Source organism: Eschrichtius robustus, chromosome 16 (genome assembly GCF_028021215.1).
Source record: "Eschrichtius robustus isolate mEscRob2 chromosome 16, mEscRob2.pri, whole genome shotgun sequence".
In the NCBI taxonomy this organism is placed as follows: Eukaryota; Metazoa; Chordata; class Mammalia; order Artiodactyla; family Eschrichtiidae; genus Eschrichtius; species Eschrichtius robustus.
This window is the reverse complement of record NC_090839.1, coordinates 72674689-72694328: the sequence shown is the minus strand read 5'-3', so window position 1 is coordinate 72694328 and position 19640 is coordinate 72674689.

Sequence of the window (19640 nt, the reverse complement as noted above, 5' to 3'; positions counted from 1 at the left end):
GAATGTAGCTAGTCTCAACTGAGATGTGACTGTAAGTGTAAAATATATCCCAAAACATCAAGTACTTAGTGTGAACAGAATGTAAAATATCTCATAAATAATTTTTATCTTCAGTGCATGTCAAAAATATATTTTGGATATATTGGGCTAAATAAAATTTCTCTCTAAAATTAATTTTACCTGCTTCTTCTTACTTTTTAATGTGGCTACTAAAAAATATAAAATTACATATGTGACTTACATTATATTTCTTTGGACAGCTCTATTCTAAAGAATAGATTTTAAAATAAATTAAAATTTGTAAGTAGATAATAAAAGTTCACTCTATTCTATGTAGAATCAGTAGTGGTACCTTGACTGGAGGCTGAAGAATCTGCTTTCAAGATGCTCACTCACATGGCTGATAAGTTGGTGCTGTTAGTTGAGAGCTCACCCAGGGCTTTGAGCCAGGGACCTTGGTTCCTCTTTAGGTGAGCCTCTCCACTGGCAGCTTGAGCTTCCTCAGAACACGGTGGTTGAATTCCAAGAGTGAGTGTCCCAAGAGATAGAAAGTGGAAGATGATAGTTCCTTAAAGCCTGATCTGAAAACTGACACAGTGTCATTTCTGATATATGCTATTCGTCAAATAGCCACAGAGCCTATATTCAAGGGGAGACTCCATGTCTCAATGAAAAGACTGACAAAGAAATTGGGGGCCACCGAGGAAGAGCTCAATAAATATTTATTGCATTAATAAATTATTCAAATTAATAAAATGTAACAATTCCCATCTGACATATAAGGAAATAGAGATTTGAAAAAATTAAGTCACAGTCATTCTAGGACTGCTACTATTAATAATTAAAAGCTAATATTAAGAAACAGGAAACTATGGCCCAATCAAAGGAAAAAAATGAACCAACAGAAACAGTCCCAGTGAAAGACAACACAGAGAACCTACTAGACAAACACTTTAAAACAACCATCTTAAACATAATCAAAGAACTAAAGGAAGACATAAAGTCAAGAAAATGGTGGATGAACAAAATGTAAATATCAAGAAAGAGAGAGAAAACCTCAAAAGAAACCAGAAAGAGAGTCTAGAGCTGAAAAGTATAGAAACTGAAATGAAAAATTCACTAGAGGGACTCAAAGGCAGATTTGAGTAGACAGACAAAAGAATCAGTGAACTCGAAGATAGGACAATTGAAACTATTGGAGAACATTTCTCCAAAGAAGCCATACAGATGGCTAAAAAGTACATGAAGAGATGCTCAACATCATTAATTATTAGAGAAATGCAAATCAAAACTACAATGAGGTATCACCTCATACCAGTCAGAATAGCCATCATCAAAAAGTCTACAGAGAAGACCTCAGACTTCCCAAAAGGCAAGAAACTACCCACGTACCTGGCAATGTGGCTGACAGAGTCTTGGTGCTCCGGCCGACTGTCAGGCCTGAGCCTCTGAGGTGGGAGAGCTGAGTTCAGGACGTTGGACCACCAGAGACCTCCTGGCCTGATGTAATATCAATCAGCGAGAGCTCTCCAAGAGATCTCCATCTCAATGCTAAACCCAGCTCCACTCAGTGACCAGCAAGCTCCAGTGCTGGAAACCCCATGCCAAACAACTAGCAAGACAGGAACACAACCCCCATTAGCAGAGAGGTTGCGTAAAATCATAATAAGTTCACAGACACCCCAAAACACACCACAGGACGCAGTCCTGCCCACCAGAACACAGGCACTAGTCACCTCCACCAGGAAGCCTACACAAGCCACTGAACCAACCATACCCACTGGGGGCAGACACCAAAAACAACGGGAACTATGAACTTGCAGCCTGCGAAAAAGAGACCCCAAACACAGTAAGTTAAGCAAAATGAGAAGACAGAGAAATACGCAGCAGATGAAGGAGCAAGGTAAAAACCCACCAGACCAAACAAATGAAGAGGAAATAAGCAGCCTACCTGAAAAAGAATTCAGAGTAATGATAGTGAAGATGATCCAAAATCTTGGAAATAGAATGGAAAAAATACAAGAAAGTTTTAACAAGGACCTAGAAGAACTAAAGAGCAAACAAACAATGATGAACAACACAATAAATGAAATTAAAAATTCTCTAGAAGGAATCAATAGCAGAATAACTGAGGCAGAAGAACGGATAAGTGACCTGGAAGACAGAATGGTGGAATTCACTGCTGCGGAACAGAATAAAGAAAAAAGAATGAAAAGAAATGAAGGCAGCCTAAGAGACCTCTGGGACAACATTAAACACAACAACATTCACATTATAGGGGTCCCAGAAGGAGAAGAGAGAGAGAAAGGACTAGAGAAAATATTTGAAGAGATTAGAGTCGAAAACTTGCTAACATGGGAAAGGAAATAGCCAACCAAGTCCAGGAAGTGCAGTGAGTCCCATACAGGGTAAACCCAAGGAGAAACACGCCGAGACACATAGTAATCAAATGGACAAAAATTAAAGACAAAGAAAAATTACTGAAAGCAGCAAGGGAAAAACGACAAATAACATACAAGGGAACTCCCATAAGGTTAACAGCTGATTTCTCAACACAAACTCTACAAACCAGAAGGGAGTGGCATGATATACTTAAAGTGATGAAAGGGAAGAACCTACAGCCAAGATTATTCTACCCGGCAAGGATCTCATTCAGATTCGATGGAGAAATCAAAAGCTTTACAGACAAGCAAAAGCTAAGAGAATTCAGCACCACCAAACCTGCTCTACAACAAATGCTAAAGGAACTTCTCTAAGTGGGAAACACAAGAGAAGAAAAGGACCTACAAAAACAAACCCAAAACAATTAAGAAAATGGTCATAGGAACATACATATCAATAATTACCTTAAACGTGAATGGATTAAATGCTCCAACCAAAAGACACAGGCTCTATGAATGGATACAAAAACAAGACCCATATATATGCTGTCTACAAGAGACCCACTTCAGACCTAGGGAAACATACAGACTGAAAGTGAGGGGATGGAAAAAGATATTCCATGCAAATGGAAATCAAAACAAAGCTGGAGTAGCAATACTCATATCAGATAAAATAGACTTTAAAATAAAGAATGTTACAAGAGACAAGGAAGGACACTACATAATGATCAAGGGATCAATCCAAGAAGAAGATATAACAATTATAAATATATATGCACCCAACATAGGAGCACCTCAATCAATAAGGCAACTGCTAACAGCTATAAAAGAGGAAATTGACAGTAACACAATAATAGTGGGGGACTTTAACACCTCACTTACACCAACGGACAGATCATCCAAAATGAAAATAAATAAGGAAACAGAAGCTTTAAATGACACAATAGACCAGATAGATTTAATTGATATTTATAGGACATTCCATCCAAAAACAGCAGATTACACTTTCTTCTCAAGTGCACACGGAACATTCTCCAGGATAGATCACATCTTGGATCACAAACCAAGCCTCAGTAAATTTAAGAAAATTGAAATCATATCAAGCATCTTTTCTGAACACAATGTTATGAGATTAGAAATCAATTACAGGGAAAAAAACGTAAAAAACACAAACACATGGAGGCTAAACAATACATTACTAAATAACCAAGAGATCACTGAAGAAATCAAAGAGGAAATCAAAAAATACCTAGAGACAAACGACAATGAAAACACGACGATCCAAAACCTATGGGATGCAGCAAAAGCAGTCCTAAGAGGGAAGTTTATAGCCATACAAGCCTACCTCAAGAAACAAGAAAAATCTCACATAAACAATCTAACCTTACACCTAAAGGAACTAGAGAAAGAAGAACAAAGAAAACCCAAAGTTAGCAGAAGGAAAGAAATCATAAAGATCAGAGCAGAAATAAATGAAATAGAAACAAAGAAAACAATAGCAAAGATCAATAAAACTAAAATCTGGTTCTTTGAGAAGATAAACAAAATTGATAAACCATTAGCCAGACTCAACAAGAAAAAGAGGGAGAGGATTCAAATCAATAAAATTAGAAATGAAAAAGAAGTTACAACAGACACCGCAGAAATACAAAGCATCCTAACAGACTACTACAAGCAACTCTATGCCAATGAAATGGACAACCTGGAAGAAATGGAGAAATTCTTAGAAAGGTATAAACTTCCAAGACTGAACCAGGAAGAAATAGAAAATATGAACAGACCAATCACAAGTAATGAAATTGAAACTGTGATTAAAAATCTTCCAACAAACAAAAGTCCAGGACCAGATGGCTTCACAGGTGAATTCTATCAAACATTTAGAGAAGAGCTAACACCCATCCTTCTCAAACTCTTCCAAAAAATTACAGAGCAAGGAATGCTCCCAAACTCATTCTATGAGGCCACCATCACCCTGATACCAAAACCAGACAAAGATACTACAAAAAAAGAAAATTACAGACCAATATCACTGATGAGTATAGATGCAAAAATCCTCAACAAAATACTAGCAAGCAGAATCCAACAACACATTAAAAGGATCATACACCCCGATCAAGTGGGATTTATCCCAGAGATGCAAGGATTCTTCAATATACACAAATCAATCAATGTGATACACCATATTAACAAATTGAAGAATAAAAACCATATGATCATCTCAATAGATGCAGAAAAAGCTTTTGACAAATTTCAACACCCATTTATGGTAAAAACTCTTCAGAAATTGAGCATAGAGGGAACCTACCTCAACATAATAAAGGCCATATACGACAAACCCACAACAAACATCATTCTCAATAGTGAGAACCTGAAAGCATTTCCTCTAAGATCAGGAACAAGACAAGGATGTCCACTCTCACCACTATTATTCAACATAGCTTTGGAAGTCCTAGCCACAGCAATCAGAGAAGAAAAAGAAATAAAAGGAATACAAACTAGAAAGAAGCAGTAAAACTGTCACTGTTTGCAGATGACATGATACTATACATAGGGAATCCTAAAGATGCCACCAGAAAACTACTAGAGCTAATCAATGAATTTGGTAAAGTTGCAGGATACAAAATTAATGTACAGAAATCTCTTGCATTTCTTTACACTAATGGTGAAGAATCTGAAAGAGAAATTAAGGAAACACTCCTATTTACCACTGCAACAAAAAGAATAAAATACCTAGGAATAAACCTACCTAGTGAGACAAAAGACCTGTATGCAGAAAACTATAAGACACTGATGAAAGAAATTAAAGATGATACAAAGAGATGGAGACATATACCATGTTCTTGGATAGGAAGAATCAATACTGTGAAAATGACTATACTACCAAAAGCAATCTACAGATTCAGTGCAATCCCTATCACACTACCAATGGCATTTTTTACAGAACTAGAACAAAAAATCTTAAAATTTGTATGGTGACACAAAAAAACCCTGAATAGCCAAAGCAGTCTTGTGGGAAAAAAGTGGAGCTGGAGGAATCAGATTCCCTGACTTCAGACTATACTACAAAGCTACAGTAATCAAGACAATATGGTACTGGCACAATAACAGAAATATAGATCAATGGAAAGGATAGAAAGCCCAGAGATAAACCCACACACCTATGGTCAACTAATCTATGACAAAGGAGCAAGGATATACAATGGAGAAAAGACAGTCTCTTCAATAAGTGGTGCTGGGAAAACTGGACAGCTACATGTAAAAGAATGAAATTAGAACACTCCCTGACACCATACACAAAAATAAACTCAAAATGGATTAAAAACCTAAATGTAAGGCCAGACACTATAAAACTCTTAGAGGAAAACATAGGCAGAACACTCTATGACATAAATAACGGCAAGATCCTTTATGACCCACCTCCTAGAGAAATGGAAATAAAAACAAAAATAAACAAATGGGATCTAATGACGCTTAAAAGCTTTTGCAAAGCATAGGAAACTACAAACAACACGAAAGGACAACCCTCAGAATGGGAGAAAATAGTTGCAAACGAAGCAACTGACAGAGGATTAATCTCCAAAACATACAAGCAGCTCATGCAGCTCAATATCAAAAAAACAAACAACCCAATCCAAAAATGGTCAGAAGACCTAAATAGACATTTCTCTAAAGAAGGTATACAGATTGCCAACAAACATATGAAAGGATGCTCAACATCACTAATCATTAGAGAAATGCAAATCAAAACTACAATGAGTTATCACCTCACACAAGTCAGAATGGCCATTGTCAAAAAATCTACAAACAATAAATGCTGGAGAGGGTGTGTAGAAAAGGGTACCCTCTTGCACTGTTGGTGGGAATGTAAATTGATACAGCCACTACGGAGAACAGTAAGGGTCCTTAAAAAGCTAAAAATAGAACAACCATATGACCCAGCAATCCCACTACTGGGCATATACCTTGAGAAAACCATAATTCAAAACAAGTCATGTACCACAATGTTCATTGCAACACTATTTACAACAGCCAGGACATGGAAACAACCTAAGTGTCCATCAACAGATGAATGGGTAAAGAAGATGTGATACATGTATACAATGTAATATTACTCAGCCATAAAAAGGAACGAAATTGTGCCATTTGTAGTGGGGTGGATGGACCTATAGACTGTCATACAGAGTGAAGTAAGTCAGAAAGAGAAAAAAAGAGTCTGTATGCTAACACATATATATGGAATCTAAAAAAAAAAAAAAAAAAAGTTTCTCAAGAACCTAGGAGCTGGACAGGAATAAAGACGCAGACATAGAGAATGGACTTGAGGACATGGGGAGGGGGAAGGGTAAGCTGAGACGAAGTGAGAGAGTGGCATTGACATATATACACTGCCAAATGTAAAATAGATAGCTGGTGGGAAGCAGCCGCATAGCACAGGGAGGTCAGCTCATGCTGTGACCACCTAGAGGGGTGGGATAGGGAGGGTGGGAGGGAGGGGATATGGGGTTATATGTGTACGTATAGCTGATTCACTTTGTTATACAGCAGCAACTAACACAACAATGTAAAGCAATTATATTCCGATAACGATGTTAAAAAAATAAAATTAGAGATTAAAAAAAAAGTATACAAGCAGTAAATGCTGCAGAGTGTGTGGAGAAAAGGGAACCCTCCTACACTGTTGGTGGGAAGTAAATTGGTACAGCCACTATAGAGAACAGTATGGAGTTTCTTTAAAAAAAAACAAACTAAACTAAAAATAGATCTACCATATGATCCAGCAATCCCACTCCTGGGCATATATAGAGAGAAAACCAGAATCCGAAAACATACATGCACTCCAATGTTCATTGCAGCACTATTTACAGTAGGCAGGGCATGGAAGCAACCTAAATGTCCATCAACAGAGGAATGGATAAAGAAGATGTAGTATGTATATACAATGGAATATTAGTCAGCCATAAAAAAGAACAAAATAACGCCATTTGCAACAACATGGATGGACCTAGAGATTGTCATACTGAATGAAATAAATTAGACAGAGAAAGACAAATATCATACGATATCACTTATTTGTGGAATCTAAAAAAACAAGGGTAGAAGTAAACTTATCTACAAAACAGAAATAGAGTTACAGATGTAGAAAACACCTTATGGTTACCAGAGGGTAAGGGGGGGAGAGATAATTGGGAGATTGGGGTTGACATATACACACTACTATATATAAAATAGATAACTAATAAGGACCTACTGTATAACACAGAGAACTCAACTCAATACTCTCTAATGGCCTATATGAGAAAAGAATCTTAAAAAGAGTGGATATATATATGTATAACTGATTCACTTTGCTGTACACCTGAAATTAACACAACATTGTAAATCAACTATACTTCAATAAAAAAATTTTTTTTAAAGAAATTATTGAAGAACAGAACGAAAAAAGATAAAAGAAAAGTGAACAGAGTCTAAAAGATACCATCAAGAAATCAAGATATATATTGTGGGAGCCCAGAAGGAGAATAGAGACAGAAAGGGCAGAAAGAATATTTGAAGAAATAATGGACAAAACATCCCAAGTTTGACGAAAGACATGAATATAAACATTCAAGAAGCTCCAGTAACACTCAGTAGGATAAACTCAAAGAGATTCAAACTGAGATAGGTTATAATCAAACTGTCAGAAAACAAAGACAAAGAGAAAATGTTGAAAGCAGCAAAAGAGAAGTAACTCATCATGTACACGGGATCCTCAACAAGATTATGATCAGATTTCTCATCAGAAAACTTTGGAAGCCAGAAGACAGTGGACTATGTTCAAAGTGCTAAAAGGAAAAAAATATATAACTGTCAACCAAGAAGGCTAACTGGCAAAATTGTCCTTCAATTTTGAGGGAAAAATTAACACATTCCTAGACAAACAAAAGTTTAGGGACTTTTTTTTTACTAGATGTACCCTGCAAGAAATACTAAAAGGAGTCATGCAGATTGAAATGAAAGGACACTAAACAGTAATTCAAAGCCCTATGAAGAAATAAAGATCTCAGTGAAGGTAAATAAATGAATGACTATTATAAAAGCTAGTGTTATTGTAGAAATGGTTTGTAACTTCACTTTTTGTTTTCTACACAATTTAAGAGGCTAATACACTATTTTACAAAAGAAAAAAATATTAGCCTAAAGCTAGTATTATTGTAACAGTGGTTTGTAACTCCACATTTTATCTTCTACATAATTTAAGAGACTAATGCATCATAAAAAAACCTTATGAGTTTATGTTTTTGGACACACAATGTATAAAGATGTCATTTTGTGGCATCCACAACTAAAAGAGCTGGGGCCACAAATGTATAAAAGCAGAGTTTTGTATATTGTTGAAGTTAAGCTAGTACAAATTAAAATTAGAGTGTTTTAACTTTAGGATGTTAAATGTAACCCCCATAGTAAGCACAAAGAAAATAGTTATAGAATATACACAAAAGGAAATAAGAATAAAATTAAAATGATTCACTACAAAAAGTTAGCTAAACACAAAAAAGACAGTAATACAAGAAATGAGGAGTAAAAAAACTATGAGACATATAGAAAAAAATAGCAAAATGACAGAAGTAAGTCCCCCTTTATCAGTAACTAATTTAATTGTAGAATACCCAATCAAAAGTCAGATATTGGCAGAATGGATCAAAAACTATATGATCCAACTCTATGCTGTCTACAAGAGAATCAATTTAGATCCAAAGACACAAATAGGTTAAAAATGAAAAGATGGTGAAAGCAGGATCTTGAAGAGATATTTGTGTGCTGATATCATAGCAGCATTATTCACAGTAGCCAAAGTGTATAAGCATCCCAAGTGCCCATCAATGGTTAAGAAAATGTGGTATATACATACAATGGAATATTATTCATCCTTAAAAAGAAAGGAAATTCTAACATACGCTACAACATGGATATACTTTGAGAACATTATGCTGAGTGAAATAAGCCAGTTACAAAAAGACAACTGAGTGATTCAAATGAGGTAACTAGAGCAGTCAAAGTCATAGAGACAGAAAGTAGAACAGTAAAGTTGGGAAGAATGGGGATTTACTGTTTAATGGTATATTGAGTTTCAGTTTTGCAAGATGAAAAGAATTCTGGAGATGGATGGTGGTGATAGTTGCACAATAATATGAATGTACTTTATATCGCTGAACTATACACTTAAAAGAGTTAAGATGTTAAAATTCATGTTACATGTTATATACCACAATAAAGAAAATGGGGAGAAGGGCTTCCCTGGTGGCGCAGTGGTTAAGAATCCACCTGCCAGTGCAGGGGACACAGGTTCAAGCCCTGGTCTGGGAAGATCTCACATGCCGCAGAGCAGCTAAGCCTGTGCGCCACAACTACTGAGCCTGTGCTCTAGAGCCCGCGAGCCACAACTACTGAGCCCATGTGCTGCAACTACTGAAGCCCACACACCTAGATCCCGTGCTCTGCAACAAGAGAAGCCGCCGCAGTAAGAAGCCCGTGCAAGTAGCCCCCACTTGCTGCAAGTAGAGAAAGCCTGTGCGCAGCAACAAAGATCCAACGCAGCCAAAACTAAATTTAAAAAATAAAATAAATTTATAAAAAAGAAAAGAAAATGGGGAGAAAAGTAAATGGCTTAATGGATACAGAATTTCAGTTTGAAAAGATGAAAAAGTTCTGGAGCTAGATGGTGGTGATGGCTGTACAACAATGTGAATGTACTTATTGCCACTAAACTGTACACCTCAAATGGGGGTTAATATTGTAAATTTTATCTTTTGTATTCTTTACCACAATAAGAAAGTGAGTGGGAAAAAAAAACCTAATATTGATTAGACACTTACATTGAACCAGATCCTGTGTTAACGCTTTACATGCATTGGTGTCTCCACTCCATGCTTCTTACATTGTGTACAGATGAGAAAATTAAGTCACAAAGCTGTTAAAGCAACTTTTCCAAGGCTCTGTGTTATAAACTGTCAGCACTAGGACTTAAACCCAGGTCTTCTGACTCCAGAGCCCATGCTTTAACCTCCGCAGCTGCTTTTATGACATTCCCTGGGAAACATATTTGTATCTGGTAAGGATGGGACACTTCTGCATAGGAAAGCTCTACCCAAAAAGATAACCAGCCCTTTAAAAAAAAAACTTTTTGTTGCAGTATAGCATACACACAATAAGGTACATTAATTTTCAGCCTAGAGCAGAATATGTTTTTACGTACCTTGACACTTATGTAAATTCCACCAGCAAAATACAGAAAAGTTCTAGCTCCCCAGAAAACTTTCCTGCACCTTTTCCCAGGAAATATCCCCTCCAGAAAGAGCCACTGTCTGACTTCTATTGTCATAGATTAGGTTTATTTACTTTTAAGAATTTTTAAAAATTGTGGTATAATATGTAACATAAAATTTACCATCTTAACCATTTCTTTTTTCCCAGTTTTACTGAGATATAATTGACATAAAAATTGTATTATTTTAAGGTGTACAACATAATTATTTGATATATGAATATATTATAAAATGATTTTCACAATAAGTTTAGTTAAAATCATTCACCTCACATAGTTGCAATTTTTTTCCTTGTGATAAGAACTTTTAAGATCTACTGTCTTAGCAACTTTCAAATATACAGTACTGTATTGTTAACTACAGTCACCTTGGTGTACATTACATCCCCTGAACTTATTTGTCTTTTAACTGAAACTTTGTGCCTTTTGACCAACTTCACCTATTTTGCCCACCCTCATCCCTACCTCTGGCAACCACCAATCTGTTCTCTGTTTCTATGAGTTTAGTTGTGTTCTTTTTAGAATCTACACAAGGGTGAGATCATACCCTATTTGTTTTTCTTTCTCTGACATTTCATTTACCCTAATGCCCTTGAGATTCATCCACATTGTCACAAACAGCAGGATTTCCTTCTCTTTGGGGCTGAATAATATTCCACTGTATATATACCACATTTTCTTTACCCATTCATCCATTGAAGGACACTTAGGTTGTTTCCATGTCTTGTCTATCATAAAGGATGCTTCAATGAACTTGGGGGTACAGATATCTCTTTGAGATAGTGATGTCTTTTCCTTTAGATATATGCCCAGTAGGGGAATTGTTGGATCATACGCTAGTTCTACTTTTAATTTTTTGAGGAACCTCCATACTGTTTTCCATAGTAGCTGCTCCAATTTACATTCCCACCAACAGTGCACAAGTGTTCCCTTTTGTCCACATCCTCACCAATACTTGCTATCTCTTGTCTTTTTGATGACAGCCATTCTAGCAGGTGTGAGGTGATATCTCATTGTGTGGTTTTAATAAACCATTTCTAAGTGTAAAGTTCAGTAGTGTTAAGTTCATTCACTTTGCTGTGCAACCTGCCTCCAGAACTCTTTTCATCTTGCAAAACTGAAATTATTCCCATTAAACCACACCCCATCCCCCTCCCCCAAGCCACTGGCAAACACCTTCCTACTTTCTGTCTCTATGAATTTGACTATTCTAGGTAATTCATGTAAGTTGAATCATATAGTATTTATCTTTTCATGACTGGTGATCTTAGTTCAAGTTACTATGACAAGTTACCCTAGACTGGGTGGCTTAAACAAACATTTATTTCTCATGAAGGCTAGAAATTTAAGATTAGGATGCCAGCATGATCAGGTTGTTGTGGGAGCTGTCTTCTTGGTTATGTCCCCATGTGCCCTTTCCTTGGTGCATGCATGGAGACAGAGAGAGAGAGAAGAAGAAAAAAGTAAGGAGAAGGAGGGGGGGAAGAAGGAGAAGAAGAAGAAGGAGAAGGAGGAGAAGAAGAAGAAGAAGGAGAGGAAGAAGGAGAAGAAGAAGAAGTAGGAGAAGAAGAGGAAGGGGAAGGAGAAGAGGAGGAGGAGGAAGAGGAAGGAGATGAAGGAGAAGAAGAAGGAGGAGGAGGGGGAGGAGGAGGAGAAGAAAAAGAAGAAGAAGAAGAAGAAGAAGAAGAAGAAGAAGAAGAAGAAGAAGAAGAAGAAGAAGAAGAAGGAGAAGGAGAAGGAGAAGGAGAAGGAGAAGGAGAAGGAGAAGGAGAAGGAGGAGAAGGAGAAGAAGGAGAAGGAGGAGAAGGAGAAGGAGGAGAAGGAGGAGGAGGAGAAGGAGAAGGAGAAGGAGAAGGAGGAGAAGGAGAAGGAGAAGGAGAAGGAGAAGGAGAAGGAGAAGGAGAAGGAGAAGGAGAAGGAGAAGGAGAAGGAGAAGGAGAAGGAGAAGGAGAAGGAGAAGAAGAAGAAGAAGAAGAAGAAGAAGAAGAAGAAGAAGAAGAAGAAGAAGAAGAAGAAGAAGAAGAAGAAGAAGAAGAAGAAGAAGAAGAAGAAGAAGAAGAAGAAGAAGAAGAAGAAGAAGAAGAAGAAGAGAAAGAAGAGGAAGAAGAAGAAGAAGAAGGAGAAGGGGAAGAAAAAGAAAAGAGAAAGTCTCATGTCTCTTTTTCTTTTTATAAGGGCATTAGTTTCATCATAGGGCCTCCACCCTCATGACCTCACCTAAACCCGATTACCTCCCAAAGGCCTCATCTCCACCTACCACCACATTGGGAAATAGGGCTTCAACAGATAAATTTGGTGCAAGGGAGACACAAACGTTCAGTTCGTCATACTGGCTAATTTCACATAGCATAATGTTCTCAAGTTTCATCCATGCTGTAGCATGTATTAGTCTTGTCTATTCTTGAATTTCATATAAATGGGAATCATACTGTTTCTGGACTTTTTTTCACTGTACATAATATCTGTGAGATTCATCCATTTTTTTGGTGCATGTCAGTTTTCATTCTTTTTTTTCTTTTTTTTATTGCTCTGCATGAATATACGACAATGTGCTTATCTAGTCAATGTCAATGGCCATTTGGATTATTTCCAGCTGGGGACTACTTTGGAAAACTCTACTAAGAACATTCTTGTATGTGTCTTTTGGAATGAATATGTATTCATTTCTCTTGGATAAATAACCAGAAGTGGAATTTCTACAACCAGCTATTTTAAATCCTTTGGCCCGACTCCAAACGGCTGGGGCTGTTTGCAGCTATGATGTCATACGGTCCTGTATGTACCCCACTCTCTTCGCTGAGGACTCCTCCTGGGAGGACGCTGTCTCCAGTTTCCCCTTCACTCCTTTCAGGGCCTCCAGTGCCTAGGTGGGTTCTCCAAGCACAGCAGCAAACAGGAACTTGAACAGGAAGTAATTGTGGGTAAACACTGAGTAATAATGAATGCAGCACAATTAAACCCAATATTAGATCAGGGAAAATTCTTGTTTGGTTTGCTAAATTCTAGAAGAAGAAACTGAAAAAATGAAGCCATGAGGGCACAAACGAGGAGGTCAAACATCCAGACTGGAACATTGTTCCCATTACGGTCCTCCAGTCCTCCCAGGAGTAATAGCACAGTAATGGTGGCTCAGCTCCCAGGGCAGACTTGCTGTTGTAAGGTTCCAGCTCTGCTACCCTCCTCATTCAAGGGCTGCAGGAAGAAAGCCAGAGGCCTGCTCATTCTTCGTTAGAAGAGGGTTAGCAAAAGTCGGAGAGGTGTTGAAAACCCACTGGCACCAATCTGAGATTTTCTCCTCAATGTTTCCAGAATAACTGAAACCTAGTTAAATCAGGAATGACTCTCATTTTGAGATTCTGTGGGATTTGGTGCCATGTGAAAGCAATACGAAAAGTCATGGCAGGATCCCCAATTTGGAATCAAGATGCAAAGGGATGACTAAGTCTGAATAGGAAGTACTTTCTGTTTCTCTTTCCTCCCATGCTGCCTCCTGGAAAGAAGGAACTGGGAGTGCCTTCTGCACAGAGAACTTGAATTGGGTGGAGTAACTAGTTCTGCCCTAAGGCTTCCTTACTCCGCATTTCTCTGCAGGGTCAGGACTAGGGTGAGGAGAGTGAGGCACTCGACTTGAGCCCCAAATTCAAGGGGCACCAAGAAAAATCAATAATAGTTCAATGTAATATATTTAAAAAGCAAAACTAATGCAAAAAAAACAAAAACAAAAACGTGATGAAGGAAACATCAACTTTTTAAACCAAGGTAGGATCTCATTGCCAGGATTAGGGTGAGGTAAGTGAGGCTGAGTCATGTAGGTTCAGAGTAGACCTACAAAGAAATTGTTAGGATTATATGAGCTAAAGCTTGTAAAATGTTTGGAACAAGCTATAAATATGTTCTGATTATTATCATCATCATTATTATTAGTTCATATTAATCATAATTTCCTATTATCAGAATTATTATTATATTATTATTTAGTTATTATCATTATTGTTCCTTGGAGAGAGAGGGTTGTTTCATCACTTGGTATAGTGGGAAGCTGCTGTTCCCATCCCTGCCTCTAAGCAGTCTTTCCTAATTCCTTGAATTTAAATTCGTTGTCCCTCACCTGTGCCCCTCTGGCATCCTGAATTGACCTGATCTTTGCACTTACCCTGTATTGTGTCATCTGTTTATTCATCCATCTCCCCGAGCAGCCTAGGACTTCTGGGAGAGTAGAGGCAGTCCTATCTTGTTTATCAATTTATCCTCTTCAGAGCAGAGCCCAGTGCCTGCCACATAATAGCCCCTGGAACTATATTTATGGTCTCAGATGACTGAGAATTGGTGTCCAGAGACCTCTCCTCAATCCTTCTTCAATAAGATTGCACCAGATTGGTCGGGAATCGGGGGTGGGGGAATGGCAACCTTTTACATACCTGCCAACTTTCCTATTTAGCCTGAACTCAAAGAATAATAAAATTATCACTATTGTTTCTTTTAGTGCTAACGTTTATCGGGAACTTCATATATGTGCTAAGCATTGTTCTAAACTTTTTTCATGGATTAAGTCATTTAATCCTCATGAAAATCACAGAGATAGATAATTTTTTTTTCCATTTAACTGAAACAGGCACAGAGAAGTCGAGTGTGTGTCCAGGATCACTCAGTCACCAAGTGGGAGAGCTGTGCTCCACCTCCTCAATCTGACCCCAGAGTCCGTGCTACCAGGCACTAAATGAGACTTGGCTCCCAGGCTCACAGAACCCGCCACCCACATTTGTAAGAAGATGCCAGCTCAATACCCGCCACCCCAAGCCATCTTTACTTAGTCCCTCTTATAATGAGAGAGTGCCAATAGCAAGGACATACGAGGAAAAGAAAATAGATTTTGTCATTTCTCTAAGAGGCCACCTGATCCCTGCATGTTAAAAAGAAATCTTTAATACAACATCTCTCTTTGTCCTGCAATTCTTTCATATGCTTGGCTGGTCAGCTTAATCTTCAGCTGGCCCAGAAGAATACCCATCCATAAAACTGCACTTCTAGATGCAGTGCATCCTGAAGAGGGGAGACTTTAGCAAGCAGTCACAGAGCCAAATGTAGAAAGCAGCAGAGAAACCATCTGGTGAAAGGGATATTTCTTGCACACCTTGTATGTTTTTGGATTTTCATCAGTACGTTCCAGGTTTAGGTGTTTTTATAAACAAGTGGCACGGTATCAACCTAGCATGTTTTCTTTGTACCACCCTGAATTCTTCAGACAACAGGATAGAATGGAATGATAGAATATTTTAATTGGAAAATGACTTTTTACTTATACTCATTTTTAGAACAGTTAATGTGTTCCCATTTGCAAAAGTCAGACTGATATCAAACGATCGTCATTGGGAAGGGAACTCCCACCCCAGCCATTCTTTCCACCCACTAGAAATAGCCATGTTTATTCATTTCTTAGTTTCTTGTTCATCTTTTCATACTTTCTTTATCAAATTTACCCGTCTAAATCTTTAAAAATGAGAATAAATATTCTTATATATTCTTCTTCCCCCTCTTTCTGACACAAAAGGTATCATATTATGTACAATATTCTGCACTTTGTTTCTTTGTTTGTTTTACTTAACAATCTATCTGGAGACCTTTCCATATTAGAGTATAGAGAATTTCATTAATTTTTACAGCTGCTTTGTATTCCATGTAAGGATGTACCTGAATAGTTTAAATAGTCCCTAGTGGGTGAATACTTTGGTATTTCCAAACTTTTACTATTGCAAATCATCATGTTCTCCCCACCACAGTGCATCTGTAGAATAAATCCCAGAGCTAGGATCGCTAGGTCAAAGGGTAAGAGCATTTTCAAGGTTGATGGATGGTGCCAGCTTGCCCTCCACGGGGGCTACAACCTTTTGCACTCACACCAGTCATGGTAACAGTGCCTATTTCCCCACATCCTTACCAATGAAGTCTTTAGACTGTTCTCTTTTTGCCAATCTGATAAATGTTAAATGGTATCTGAGTGTAATTTCCATTTGCATTTATCTTATTATGAGTAAGGTTTGGCATCTTTTCATAAGGACAGTGAGTTAAAAACACTTTTATTGGGGACTTTCCTGGTGGCGCAGTGGTTAAGAATCCACCTGCCAATGCAGGGGACATGGGTTCAATCCCTGGTCCAGGAAGATCCCACATGCCACGGAGCAACTAAGCCCATGCGCCGCTACAACTACGGAGCATGCGCTCTAGAGCACGCGAGCCACAACTACGGAGCCCACGTGCCACAACTACTGAAGCCCGCACGCCTAAAACCTGAGCTCTGCAACAAGAGACACCACTGCAATGAGAAGCCCGCTCACCGCAACGAAGTGTAGCCCCCGCTCCATGCAACTAGAGAAAGCTTGCGTGCAGCAACGAAGACCCAATGCAACCAAATAAATAAATAAAAATAAAATAAACACTTTAATTGTGAGTGACAGAAGCTCATTAGGGCTAGCTCAAGCAAATGAAGGGGAAATTAGCATTAAAGAATTACAGAAGTGTTTCATGAAGCCAAGAGCAGAAAGCTAGCCAAGCCCCAGGAGAGACTGGATCTAGAAAATGGAAAAACATTAACTAGATTCCCTGTCTCTGTCTCTCTCTCCATTTGTGGCATACAACCTCCTCACAGCCCCCTAAAGTACCTGATACATTTCCCATCCCCCACAGGCACTATCACATAGTCTAAATTCCAAATACACAGTTTCTGCCCCAGTGCTTCCCTAGTCCAATCAGCCACAGTTGGAGGTGGGGATGATGAGGAGAATCAGAAACACAATTTCCGGGGCCCACCTATAGTAGATGCCTATTGGATGCCTACAGAAAACCCACTGCCCCTTCACTAATTGTCCATCCCCCCTGGAGCATTCTGCCAAAAAGACAGAAGGCTTCTTTTTTTTTTTTTTTTGGCAGAGCTCCACTTGGAGGATAGTCTACTCCTCTCTGCATGACCCCAGTGTTTTTCCAAGGCAATCATGGTAATTCTATTCCCTTTGCAAAGGACGGTTTTAGGAATAGACGGATGCAGTTCTAGCCAATGATACATAAGGAAACATTCCTCACTAAATACAGATACAGTGTCAAGATGGGCACTCTCTTGTTAATGTATGTTGTTGTGTCTGTATGTGATTGTATCAATTAGCTTGGGCTACATAACAAACCACCCCCAAATCTAGTGACTTAATATAGAATCATTCATTATTTCTTATGATTCTGTGGGTTGGCCAGGTGGTTCTTGTGGCCTGGGCTTCCTCAGCTGGGGCTGGATGGTCTAGAACAGCCTCACTCACATGTCTGACAATTGACAAGCTGGTTGGTCTAGAGGGAGTCAGCAGGGGGGTGGGGGAAGTGGCTCATTTCTATGCTGTCAGCAAGCTAGTCATGAAATAGTGTCTCAGGTTCCAAAGTGCAGCAAGAGAAAACAACAACAACAACTCCAATGTGCAAGCACTTTTCAAGTGTCTTCGTGTGTCTCCTTATTATTGTCCCATTGACCAAAGCAAGTCACATGACTAAGCCCTAATGAGATGGAGAAGTAGACTATATCTCTTGATGGGAGTAGCTACAAAATAGTGCAGCCATTTTTGCAACCTATCACAGTGATGCCTAGAACTCTAGTCATCTTGGGACCGTGAGAGGTACCAGCCTGAGGATGGCAAATGAGAAGATGAAAAGGATTCTCAATGATGATGTTGAACCAATGACTTTGTTAACCCTGAAGAGATGCTTCCTTGAAAGTTCTGGTTATGTAAGATAATTAATTTTCCTTTCTGTTTAAGACAGTTGAATTGGTATTACATTATCTTTGCATATCAGTTGAGGTGTTGGGGGTGATGTTTCCCAGACAACAAAAGATGGTTTGCCCACAGCCAGACATCCCAGGTTGGCTGGATATAAAAAAATTTCTGTGAAGAAATCCTGGCTGATTGCGTGCCTAATACGAGCCAACTGTGATGGGTAGTTACCCCAAAATCAAACTTAAGCATCCTTAATATTATGTAGAGTCCAGAAAATTACAAGCAAATTCCAGTTCTGGGGTCCAAAAATCCAAATACACACATAACTAGTTAAGGAGAGGGTATAAAATGTAGAGGATGTGAAAGGATGTGGGGAAGTTTAAGCTCCATGTAAAGATATAACTTGTGTGATGATGTCTGTCATGGTCTCTGATGTGTAGGACCTAAAGAAAAAGGAGAAAGACATTATAGGAATATTAGGAAGCAAGTAAATTGGACATTTACTTAATGTCACATATGGCAAAGAGGTTAAGAACAGAGACTGTAAAATTTTTGTCACTGGTCACCTTAGCAAGAGCAGTTTCAGGGGCATATGGATATGGTGAAAAACAGACTATCAATTAAAGAGTAAACTAAAGAAGAGAAAAGAGGAATAATAAATATAGAATGCTATACTACCTAGGACTCTTTTGATTATGTACCACATAAACCCAGTTTAAACCAGTTTGGTGGGAGAGGGGAGACTTGGTGGCCCTTATAATTGATCTGGTGTCTCTTCAATCATAGAAACATCAAAAGGTAGCTAGCTTCAGGCATACCAGGGTTCAGAGGTTTAAACTACATAACTGAAACACTGTCTTCTTTTCTCTCCATTTCTTGGTTCTGCTTGTCTTCTTCTCAGAAAAATCTTTGTCCACATGGAGAAGTAGAGGGCATCCTTCCCAATGGCTCTTGTGAAAGCCTCAAGAAGGATTTTGAATGGTCGAGCTTGAGCGACCTGACCATCTCTGGGCAAGGAGATGGAGTGTTCTCATTGGCCATACACTTGTTAGCTTCCATTTCACCAAACCACACAGATTAAACATTTTTATGGAATAAGGAGAGTGATGATTCTCTAAAAGAAGAAAGAATGGGGGAGTGTATAACAGAGTTTTTAGACATGACACCAAAAGCAAGGAAAAATTGATAAACTGGAGATTAAATCATGAA